At 47.7% G+C, this 11894-nt stretch overlaps 5 protein-coding genes across 7 annotated transcripts in view; 2 read left to right on the top strand and 3 right to left on the bottom strand.

The window, feature by feature from the left end:
* LOC116816556 (uncharacterized) overlaps window positions 1-11894 on the bottom strand; it is a 568924-nt gene that overhangs the window by 388038 nt on the left and 168992 nt on the right.
* The window catches only part of LOC116836048 (uncharacterized), a 616551-nt gene that overhangs the window by 295453 nt on the left and 309204 nt on the right, over window positions 1-11894 (top strand). The window contains exon 1 of one of the 2 annotated variants that reach the window (XM_075070387.1): window positions 10210-10275. The exons of the other annotated variant lie outside the window; for it this stretch is intronic. The gene's annotated coding sequence lies outside the window, so the exon portion shown is untranslated. Of the gene's footprint in view, window positions 1-10209; window positions 10276-11894 lie in introns of those variants that run through there. 2 annotated transcript variants of the gene reach the window in all.
* The window catches only part of LOC116818371 (uncharacterized), a 316403-nt gene that overhangs the window by 211052 nt on the left and 93457 nt on the right, over window positions 1-11894 (bottom strand). The window lies entirely within an intron of this gene.
* Window positions 1-11894, top strand: part of LOC142047422 (uncharacterized) — a 423729-nt gene that overhangs the window by 174101 nt on the left and 237734 nt on the right. The window lies entirely within an intron of this gene.
* Window positions 1-11894, bottom strand: part of LOC142047430 (uncharacterized) — a 259927-nt gene that overhangs the window by 123158 nt on the left and 124875 nt on the right. The gene's annotated exons all lie outside the window — the stretch shown is intronic.

The following is an 11894-nucleotide window of genomic DNA, read 5'->3' on the forward strand; positions in this document are numbered from 1 at the left end:
TGTGGATTCTATAATGTGTGATAAGGGTGGAGCTCCAACTGAAGTGTTTCCGCATCAGAGCACGTGTAGTGGTTTCTCTTCCTGTGGTGGATTTACGATGTTTGTTCAGGGCGAGCTCTCACGAAAGCTCTTTTCCACACTCGGAGCATGTGATAGGGCGTCTTCCTGTGTGGAGTTCTGTGATGTGAGCATGAGGGCTGAACTATCGGTGAAGCATTTCCCACACTCGAGCATCCATAAGGTTTGCTCACCTGTGGTGGCTTCTCTGATGTCTGATAAGGTGAGAGCGCTGACGGAAGCTTTTCCCACACTCATGGCATGTGTAAGCGTGTCTCTGCCAAGTTGATTCTGTCGCTTGTTATAAGGTCTGAGAGGTACAAAGTCCCTTGCCTCCCCTGAGTCTCCACAGGCTTCTGTTTTTTCTGAGCATGCACCACTCCCGGAAACATTCCTTTGATCTTCCTGATGAAGTTCCATGTCGGTTCTCTTTGCTTCAGCATCTTCCTGATGGATTTCTCCTCCTCATTCTATCACCATTCCCATCACCTGATGAGAGACAGAGAGAATCCAGACATAGATCACTACCTGCACCGGAAAGAAAGAAAATCTCAGAGAGAGGAATGAAAAGGATGAAACAATCCAAACTGTCTGTGCGGAGAGATCAAAACTATCCAGGAGCTGATTTCCCCAAAACGCTTCCCCAGAGGAGAGAGGAAGGAGATCAGTTTTGGTCTGCATCTCACGAGAAACACTCAGGGGAAAAGAAGATCGGGGAACGACCTGCTGCCAGTTGTCAGTCAGGAATAGGAGGAAGCATAGAGTGACATCTGCCATAATGGATTCCCAACTGCAGGGAACAATCCTTTGAACTTAGCAGAGCTCACAGTGTCCTTGTAGGGCATTCCCAAATGTTTCCTGAATTCCCACAGTTCTTAGTGTTGTTAACCATTGTCCTCACCTGGGAAGGCAGTCTTGGAAGCACTTCTTTCTCAAGCCCTGGAGCGTCTGCGACCCACGGCTCTTTCCCTCGTTCCAGCTGGGAGATCACATCAGGTTTGGAAACTGGGAAACCCTACTACAGGCAAAGAAAACCAGGTGAGGTCAGTGGAATTTTTGAGATACTGGCGACAAAGAATAGTCCATGGTTTCAACCCCCACCTCATTTGTTAAGCAGTAAATTCCCAGAGGCAGCTTCCTTGGCTCCAAAGTGGCAGGAGAGTTACTATTGATTATTAATCATATTCACTATGCTTTAGTGCCTAACGAGCAAAACTAAACGTGGCGTCCCCATTGGCAAGGACAAGTACAAACACAGAATAGTAGATAGCCCATGACCTGAAGAATTTACAGTCTAAATAACAAAACCAGACACGAATGGGGAAGGGATAGAACCAGCAGGCCTCCAGCTGGGCTTGGGGAGGCAGAGTCACGCATCCAAAACCTATTTTTTTGGTTCCGCCGTTACCCCACTCTTGCAGATTTTTTTGGTTGACTCTGCTAATGGCCTGTCGGCGTGCGGTGAAGGAGAGGAGAGGAGGTGTGTGGGAGCATGCAGTCGCAGCAAGGCGGCCCAGCAGCCGCGTCCTTCCCTTGCATGCCCGGAGCGGACGCGGTAGCCTCCGCAGGGGCGCGGTGGGAGGGGCTGCACGGGCAGCTCCGTTAAGGAAGCCCGTGTGAATCCCCTTTCTTTCCACCCGACCCCGGCTAGCTGGTGTGCACTCTGTACCCAGGACTGCAGGACGCGGATCCCCGGCACCACTTGCCGTCGCCCAAGCATGTTTTTTCTTTTGGTTTTTTGTTTTCTTCCTTTCCCTTCCGGCCGGCCGGGCGTTGTTGGACACCCCCTCCCCACCTTCCGTTGCCTCGATTGGGTGGCAGGTTTCCTGGAATTGCGTCCCCCTCCCTTTGGGTGCTCCAGCGGGCAAGCAGCTTGCCGTTTCCTGCCCTCCCCCACCCTTTGCTTGCTCCAGTCCAGTGGCAGGCTGTTTCCTGTCCTCCCCTTGCCCACCCCTCTTGGGCTTCAGCCAGGCGGTCAGGCCTGGTTTTCCTGCTCCACCCCTCCCCTTGCATGTTCTTGGGCGCCGACCAGGTTTTTGTTCGTTTTAGTGTTTTGTTTTGCTTTTTTTTTTGCTTGGGTGGCAAAAAAAAGCTGAGCCGGCCCTGATAAGAAACCCACTGTTAGAAGAGAGAAATTCCAGGCCAGTCTGTAAAAGCCTATTAGTGACGAGGCTGGGACTGTTCTAATGTTTGCCTCTAACACTGTGGGTGCTCAGTGTCCCGAGGCAGTTCTTAATATCAAGGTGGTGGATAAGGGTGTGTGATTGCTACAAGGAAGGGGCCCAGTGCACCTAAATGCCGGCACTCTGTCTCCTAGCAACTGATTGGCCGGGGGGCCCCTCCTCTGCAAGGTGGCCAACTGAAAGTGTGGAGACAAAGGAATCAGTGACCTCCTGGCTCGGGAAAGGGGCTGAAACAGAGGGAGGGGCTGGAGGGGGGTTAGTCTGGAGGTGCCAGGGGACAAGGATGAAGTGCAGACCTAGGGGCTGGCTTCACTGCCCCCCAGAATGGACCCGCCGAGGGGTCTGGTCGCTGTATCTACAAGGCTCTGTTTTAGACTCTTGTTCTTGTCATCGAATAAACCTCTGTTTTGCTGGCTGAGAGTCAGCGTCTGACTGCAAAGGGTGCAGAAACCCTGTGGCTTCCAGGACGCCACCTGGGTGGGCTCGCTGGGGAAGCACATGGAGGGGCAGAGGATGACTGAATTGCTCCAAGGAGAGACCCAAGGAGTGAAGAGTGTGAAGCTTCTTGGCCCTGAACAGTCTGCTCCAAGGATAGGAGGCTCCCCAAAGTCCTTGACTGGCTTGTGGGAGCTGTTCCAGAGCTATCGCCTGAGGATCCGTGACAGGCCCTGGATGAGACCACTGTTAGAAGAGAGAATTCAGGCCAGGTCTGTAAGCGATAGTTTTAAGAACTTGGTGATATTTTTATCACTTAGCTACTTTACAGGAGTATGAAAAAAAGAATTCAGGAATTTCACTGTCTGTATCTTGTAAGGGGCCTTCTCTTACCGTGACAGTCTGAGGCCTTAGTCCTTAGGCTAAGGCCATGGCCTAAGCAGCAGGGTACCATAAGCTGGCGAAGCAGAAGGGTCACATCCTCACATCCCAAACCAGTCACACTGAAATAAGGTGCCCTATTGGGCTGTTAGGAAGATGATCCTGTCCTGACAGCTGCCCATCACCACCAGATAAAGAAAACAGATCTTAAGATGTTAAAGAAAACTTAGCTTCATAGCAGCCTGTTGCGCAAGAAATACACTTTCTCAATGCTTGTGGTTGTGAAACCCCTCATTTATTTTTATCTTTATGCCACCACTTTACAATTGTGAATCAGTCTGGTTCTTCTAATTGGTTTTGTCTGCCTGTATAATTAATTTTGCTAGATGAAGTACATTAAGGTGGGCGTACAATTGGTTAGAGAATTATGTTTCAATGTGTTAGGGATGGTTAATTAAAGTTCGTACAATGATTGGCTAAGCAAAGTTACAGTGAGAATATTACTACTAGTAAATCTGGCTCAAACAGGAGGGAAGGGAACAGGGAGGACAGAATGCGGCACGAGCTGAAGGGAGTAAAATGCTCTGCGGTGTCAGTACGGATAAGGGGACACGTGCCAAAGCCCAAGGCCCCTGAATCCTCTGGGCAGCCTGCAAGGTGACAGTCATCCCTTGTCTCTGTCGGTATTCCATTATTGTAGGTACTCCCAGCCAGTCCTTAATGACCCATTCATATCACCCATGACACGCTAATGACAAAACACCTCATTACTCTTGCTCTTTATAATCATAGCATACCTCACAGCAGGAAAATGAGGGTGTATTGGCATATAAAGTATCACAATCCACCTCCTCACATTTACACACTGCTCACAGCCCCTGGAGAGAAAGCAAAGCACAGGAACTGGCGTTAGTCCAGCAAACACCAGTGGAGGACAAAGCTGCATCCTCACACACTGGTCAAAAAGGAGAGCGCATAGTGGGTCCTACCAAGAGTGGCTGGCAGGGCTGATACCTGAGGGCCATTCTTGAGCAGACCATGGAGGCAGGTCAAAGGCTTAGCTACCCCTGAACTGTGACATCGCAAAAGCACATTTGGGGCATTTAGGAAATCTAGTGACTCAGGTGTAATGGAGGAGAATTAACTCCCCAGTGGAGGAGAAGGCTGGGGAAATTAAACGCAACATTCAGGAGCAAACCTCTAGTTCTTCCGGGCAAAAGAGAAATAAGAAACAAGAACTGGGCACGCAACTCGGGAGGACACGCTCAAAGATCAAGAAGCCTGGAAGGAGACGCTTGTGGCTGCTGCGATGGGAGAGGGGGGACAAGACTCTCTCCAACTCCCTCTTCTGACCCCGCCCTGATTTTAATCGATGACCTAGTCTCACGTCTTTGGGCAATTTTATACTCGCTAGAGGTAAGATGTCATGATCAGAGTATTGCTTATTAGCTTGGAACATGCGTGGAGGGGCAAAGGAAGCGGGATTATTAAGGCAGTGTCAAACACTACAGTCCGGGATTAGCTCTGAGATCGAACTAGCCTTAGATATTAGTGATACGCATATTAGTAAACAACTAGCATAGCTTGCTACAGTTCAGGTCTGAATGAGTCTCGAAGTCTTTGGAAGAGTGGTTGCTAACGTGGTGATTTACCCTGATGCTTTGGTAGGATCCGGAAGCAGGCCTGGGAATCCCCAGCAAGCCTCAACCCAAACCTCTCCTCCCAAAATGACACCATCCAGCGCACTCCTGTCTGCCCTTCCTCCACGCAACCCTCCTATCTTCTTCCCTTCTGCAGCTAACAATTCACAGCATGCACACACTCTCCACCTGGGCCTGCTGTGTTACCCCCCTCTCCTACCTCGCTTCCTTCATCGCCTCCGCCTATGCGTTAGTGGAGATAAGGAAAAAGGGACAAACAGAACTTGTCAAAAACTCTGATGATGAATACAATAGTTAAATATATTACTGCTCAACAATTTAGAAGACCCACAGCTCTAATAACCAGGGTAAGCGGGAACTCCCTATACCATCAGCGAGGCTCACCGTCTCATATGATTCTCCGTTGCGATGACATGCCTGTAGAGGGCTCTCGAACAGGGTCCAGCACAGCCCATCATCCTCTCTGGGTGACACATACACCCACCTCCTCAAAAGTCACCGGACCCTAAAGAAGAGTCCAAACAGCTCTGGACCTGCTGCCCCATCAACAACACACTATTCAGCAAACAACAGCAGCCAGGTAATGGAACTACTGGTAGAGCAGAATTAACAGATCCCACCATCACCTATTGCCAATAGGCAGACACAGGAGGCATCACAGAGGGAAACGAAGAGAACAACTCTGTGTGCTCCCTGCACGACAACGAGGGCAGGATCATAATTTATCACAAGACGGTACTAAGCCAGACTTAATAGGAGATGGAGGCTGTCTTCCTGCTCCATGTGCTCCCTGGTTAGGAATGCCCACATCTCTCCAAAACAAATATGGAAGAAAGAGTTCGAGCTAATGATTCCTATTAGAACAGTCAATTGTAGAAGTTGGCAAAGGAAATCAAATCATGATCAATCCAAGAAATAAGAGGAAGTTTTCAAAAGGACAAAATAACCTGAACAGGTAGTGGAATTATAGACTTGGAATGCAAGAATCAAACAAAGTTCATGCAGAAGAGGTAAAGTGTTCAATAAATATTGCTCTCCTGGTGGAGACAAACAGCGTGAATGTAACCATATCATAAATTTGCACCGACATCTTTCCATCCAAAATAATCTCACGGGACTGTTAAACAGCAGCTATTTAAATAGATTGTGTTTAATCAGTTGTGTCCAGATAACTAGATTTTGAAAGATCTGCTGGAGGGAGCGCCTAGCACAATGGGGACCCACTGTTAGTTGCTTCTTAGCACTAGGGTAATGAATATGATTTATAATCATAATAACTCTCCTGCCACTTTGAGCCAAGGAAGCTGGCCTTGGGATGTTACTGCTTAAAAATGAGCTGGGGGTTAAAACCATGGACTGTTCTTTGTGACAAGTATCCCACAAATTCCACTGAATTTCTTTGCTTGCAGTAGGGTTTCCAGGTTCCAAATCTGATATGATGTCACAGCTGGCACAAGGGGAAGAGCCGTGGGTCGCAGACCTCCAGGGCTCTGAGAAAGAAGTGCTTCCAAGAGCTGCCTTCCCAGGTGAGGACTTGTTTAAACCAACTCAAGAACTGTGTGGGAATGCAGGAAACATTTGGAATGTCCTACAAAGACCTATGAGCTCTCCATGTTCAGGATTGTTCCCTGCAGATGTGGAATCATTAAGGCAGATGTCACTCATGGCTTCCCTCCTATTCTGACTGACAACTGGCAGCAGGTCGCTCCCCAATCTCTTTTCCCTTGAGTGTTCTCGTGAGATGCAGACCAAAACTGATCCCTTCCTCTCTCCTCTGGGGAAGGTTTTGGGGAAAATCAGCTCCTGATAGGTTTGATCTCTCCCACTGACATTTTGGATTGTTCATCCCTTTTTCCATTCCTCTCTCTGAGATTTTCTTTCTTTCCGGTGCAGGTAGTGATCTATGTCTGGATTCTCTCTGTCTCCCATCAGCTGATGAGATGGTGAGTCAGAATGAGGAGGAGACATCCCATCAGGAAGATGCTGAGCAAGGAGAACTACATGGAACTTTATCAGGAAGATCCAAAGGGAATGTTTCCAGGAGTTGTGCACTCCTAGAAAAAACAAAAGCCTGTGAGACTCAGGGGAGGCCAGAGGGAAACTTCAGTAGCCACTCAGACCTTATAACAAGCGACAGAATCAACTTGGAAGAGACATGCTACACATGCCATGAGTGTGGGAAAAGCTTCAATCGGGGCTCACACCTTATCACACATCAGACAATCCACACAGGTGAGAAACTTTATGAATGCTCTGAGTGTGGGAAATGCTTCATCGATAGTTCAGCCCTCATCTCACATCAGCGAATCCACACAGGAGAAGCGCCCCACACATGCTCAGAGTGCAGGAAAATCTTTAGTCGGAGTTCTACCCTGAACACACATCGTAGAATCCTCACAGGAGAGACGCCCTACACATGCTCAGAGTGTGGGAAAAGCTTTAGTCAGAGCTCAGACCTTATGAGACATCAGAGAATCCACACAGGAGAGAAGCCCTACACATGCTCAGAGTGTGGGAAAAGCTTTAATCGGCGCTCAAACCTTGTCACACATCAGAGAATCCACACGGGAGAGACGCCTTACACATGCACTGAGTGTGGGAAAAGCTTTTGTCACCGCTCAGACCTTATCACACATCGAAGAATCCACACAGGAGAAAGGCCCTACACATGCTCTGAGTGTGGGAAAAGCTTCAATCGGAGCTCAAACCTTGTCAGACATAGGAAAATCCACATGGGTGAGAAACCTTATGGATGCTCTGAGTGTGGGAAATATTTCTTCAGTCGTTCAGGCCTCATCGTACATCAGAGAATCCACACAGGGGAGATGCCCTACACATGCTCTGAGTGTGGGAAAAACTTCAATCAGCGCTGTGCCCTTATCACACATCAGAGAATCCACACAGGGGAGAAGCCCTACACATGCTCCGAGTGCGGGAAAAGCTTCAATCAGAGCTCTACCCTGATCACACATCAGAGAATCCACACAGGGGAGATGCCCTACACATGCTCCGAGTGCGGGAAAAGCTTCAATCAGAGCTCTGCCCTGATCACACATCAGAGAATCCACACAGGGGAGATGCCCTACACATGCTCCGAGTGCGGGAAAAGCTTCAATCAGAGCTCTGCCCTGATCACACATCAGAGAATCCACACAGGGGAGACTGTTTCTCCATTTCAAAGCAATTCGGTTAGTCATAAGTTTCTGCCCTGGGACAAATTGTTTCCATTCCCTAAGTTCTCTGTAGGTGTGCTTCAGGTTTGTGCTGAGGAGCAATATTTTTATCATCATTTTACCTGTCACTTAAGACATATATTTGAACGATTATGAGACATGGCTAGCGAACAGGGCAGGAAATAGGGAAATATGTCATTATCACCAAATGTAACACACACGAGTAGGGTAAGTCAGAGGGATCCTTATTCCCATCATCCAGCAGTCCCTGTTGTTCAGCTGATAATATCGAAGATCATATCGTTTTTCTAAGGTCGGAAGAAAAGATTCCCTAGTAAAATGACTTTGTAACTGCAGCAAATACCCATGCATTGGCTCCAACAGCGTTGCTGGCCCAGCCCTGTAGGAATCGCTCCTCAGATATCTCTCTTAATCAGCTCGCATGTTGTCTATTATTTGGGAAATGCACATCCCTAGCAGGTAGGGAATGGAAAAAGGAACGACCATTTCTGTTCACTCATTCCGGGAGAGCTGGAAAGTGTAGAAAATGGAATCTGTGCTTGAAATGTGAATTGCTGCAGAAAGAGACTAGTTAATAGAGAACCATCGATGTTATGTCATAACAGTCAGAACACACTGAAGTTTAGACCCTATTTAAAATCTGTGCCACCAGTTAAAAGAAATAAAGGGCCTGTTTGGGAGTTAACTTCATATCGCGCTGTTGGATAAGTGTGAAAAATTCCTACGCCAACCTTAGGTAATTTATCTTAAGGTAATAGGTTGATACAGGACTGCAGCAAATTGCAGGTCAACTAGTGGTTGATTTCACCTCAGAAGTGGAAGTACAGGTGACCTGTGCACCAGGTAAACATTTAGAACCATCTGCTCCTTAGTAAGGGGCTGATCAAACGTCCCAAAAGACATGATTAAAACACCCGGATACTTATCACCAAGGAGAATCTGATACAGACTGAAACTGGAAAAAGATAATAGGAGAAAATATAATAGTGCAACAGCAAAGTCAGCACTTAGGATATATAAAGATTATTTAATCTAACATTGGGGACCACATCTAGTTGAACGATCAGACAGAGAAAGATGACTTGGAGGTATGCGTATGACAGGATTCTACTCTCGTACCGCCCAATGCATATACGGCATTGAAAAGCAAATGCGGTTTTAGGGGTCATCAGCGACGGTATTCCATCAAAGAGAAGTGAGGGTTAGGTACGTGTATAAGCACTGAACCCACGTGAATTCGTCGTGCAGCTTCTGGTGTCCATGTTAAGAATGAATTCAAACTGGGAACGGGTTCAGAAGACGAGGCTAACTAGGATGATACCAGGAGGCAAAACTCCTGATAGAAGGAGACGTCAAAGAGCTGGCTTGTTTGCTAGCCCAAAAGAAGCTGCGGGGGATATCGCATGATCTATATAAAATACAGGGGATAACGTAGGGAGGGAAAGAGAATATATAAGATAAGCTAATGAAGACACAGAGGACCAAAGGGTACAATGAACGGATATCAGGAAGTTTAGACTTGAAATTAGACGAAGGTCTCACATTAGTGGAGTGGAATTCTGGAACAGTCCTCCGAGGGACCGTATGGGGCAAAAGACTTAATGGCTTAAACTAGCTGATAAGTTAGAAGGAGGAGTTATGATGATAGTTTAAATTGGGCAAATGATTTTGGATATCGGCAGAATAAGTCGACTCAATGCTGGAGGGGTATGTGATGGGATGGGAACTGAGTTACGCAGATGATATTCTTTCTGGGTGCCGGCTGGTGGAGTCTTGCCCACCAGCTCTAGGTTTAAGCGATCGCCGAAAATGTGGGTCGGGAAGGAATTTTCTCCGCAGGGCGAAGATGGCGGCCCGAGAGGTTGCGCTTCCTTACCTCTAGCAGCATAAGGAGGGCATGGTCCACTTGCTGGTGATCTCTGCTACTTGGAGGTCTCAAAACACATTTTTAGGACTCAATAACTCAGTCAAGGTAGGGTTTTGTTAAAAAGTGGATGGGTAGGGTTTGTGGCTGCTTGTGCAGAGGTCAGATTAGAGATCATATGGTCCTGCTCTGACCTACGAGTCATGAGTCATATTGGATTTGAGAGGCTTTTGATTATAATCATAATAACTCTCCTGCCACTTTGAGCCAGGAAGCTGGCCTGGGGATGTTACTGCTTAACAATGAGCTGGGAGTTAAACATGGACTATTCTTTGTGACTATCCAACAAATTCCACTGACCTCCCTGGTTTTCTTTGTCTGCAGTAGGGTTTCCGAGTTTCCAAACCTGATGTGATCTCCCGCTGGAACAAGGGAAGAGCCGTGGGTCGCAGACCTCCAGGGCTCTGAGAAAGAGGTGCTTCCAAGAGCTGCCTTCCCAGGTGAGGACTTGGTTAAACCAACTCAAGAACTGTGTGGGAATGCAGGAAACATTTGGGATGCCCTACAAAGACCCTGTGAGCTCTCCACATTCAGGATTATTCCCTGCAGATGTGGAATCATTATGGCAGATGTGACTCATGGCTTCCCTCCTATTCTGACTGACACTGTCAGCAGGTCGCTCCCCGATCTCACTTTCTCCTGAGTGTTCTGGTGAGATGCAGACCAAAACTGATCCCTTCCTCTCTCCTCTGGGGAATAGTTTGGGGAAAATCAGCTCCTGATAGGTTTGATCTCTCCCACAGACATTTTGGATTGTTCATTCCTTTTTCCATTCCTCTCTCTGAGATTTTCTTTCTTTCCGGTGCGGTAGTGATCTATGTCTGGATTCTCTCTGTCCCATCGGGTGATGGGATGTGAGTCAGAATGAGGAGGAGAAATCCATCAGGAAGATGCTGAGCAAAGGAACCACATGGGATGTTATCAGGAAGATCCAAAGGGAATGTTTCCGGGGTTGTGCACTCCCAGACAAACCAAAAGCCTGTGAGACTCAGGGGAGGCCAGAGGGAAACTTTAGTAGCCTCTCAGACCTTATAATAAGCGACAGAATCAACTTGGAAGAGACACACTACAGGTGCCATGAGTACGGGAAAAGCTTCAATCAGAGCTCACACCTTATCAGACATCAGACAATCCACACAGGTGAGAAACCTTGTGAATGCTCTGAGTGTGGGAAATGCTTCATTGATAGTTCAGCCCTCATCTCACATCAGCGAATCCAGACAGGAGAAGCGCCCCACACATGCTCCGAGTGTGGGAAAAGCTTCAATCAGCTCTCAAATCTTATCACACATCAGAGAATCCACACAGGAGAGACGCCCTACACATGCTCTGAGTGTGGGAAAGCTTCAATCAGCGCTCAAATCTTATCACACATCAGAGAATCCACACCGGAGAGAAGCCCTACACGTGCACTGAGTGTGGGAAAGCTTCAATCAGCGCTCAATCTTATCACACATGGAAGAATCCACACAGGAGGCCCTACACATGCACTGAGTGTGGGAAATGTTTCTTTAATCGTTCAGGCCTCACCTCACATCAGAGAATCCACGCAGGAGAGACGCCCTACACATGCACTGAGTGTGGGAAATATTTCTTTAATTGTTCAGGCCTCACCTCACATCAGAGAATCACACAGGAGAGACACCCTACACATGCTCTGAGTGTGGGAAAAGCTTTAGTTGGAAGTCACACCTTATCACACATCAGAGAATCCACACAAGAGAAAGGCCCTACACATGCTCTGAATGTGGGAAAGCTTCTATCGGAGCTCAAAACTTATCACACATCGAAGAATCACTCAGGGAGAGACGCCCTACACATGCACTGAGTGTGGGAAAAGCTTCAATCAGAGCTCACGCCTTATCAAACATAGGAAATCCACACTAGTGAGGTACCTTATGGATGCTCTGAGTGTGGGAAATGTTTCTTTAATCGTTTAGGCCTCATCTTACCTCAGAGAATCCACACAGGGGAGACGCTCTACACATGCGCTGAGTGCAGGAAAAGCTTTAGTTGGAACTCACACCTATTAGACATCAGAGAATCCACACAGGGGAGA

This window comes from Chelonoidis abingdonii, chromosome 11, assembly GCF_003597395.2.
Source record: "Chelonoidis abingdonii isolate Lonesome George chromosome 11, CheloAbing_2.0, whole genome shotgun sequence".
Taxonomy (NCBI): domain Eukaryota; kingdom Metazoa; phylum Chordata; order Testudines; family Testudinidae; genus Chelonoidis; species Chelonoidis abingdonii.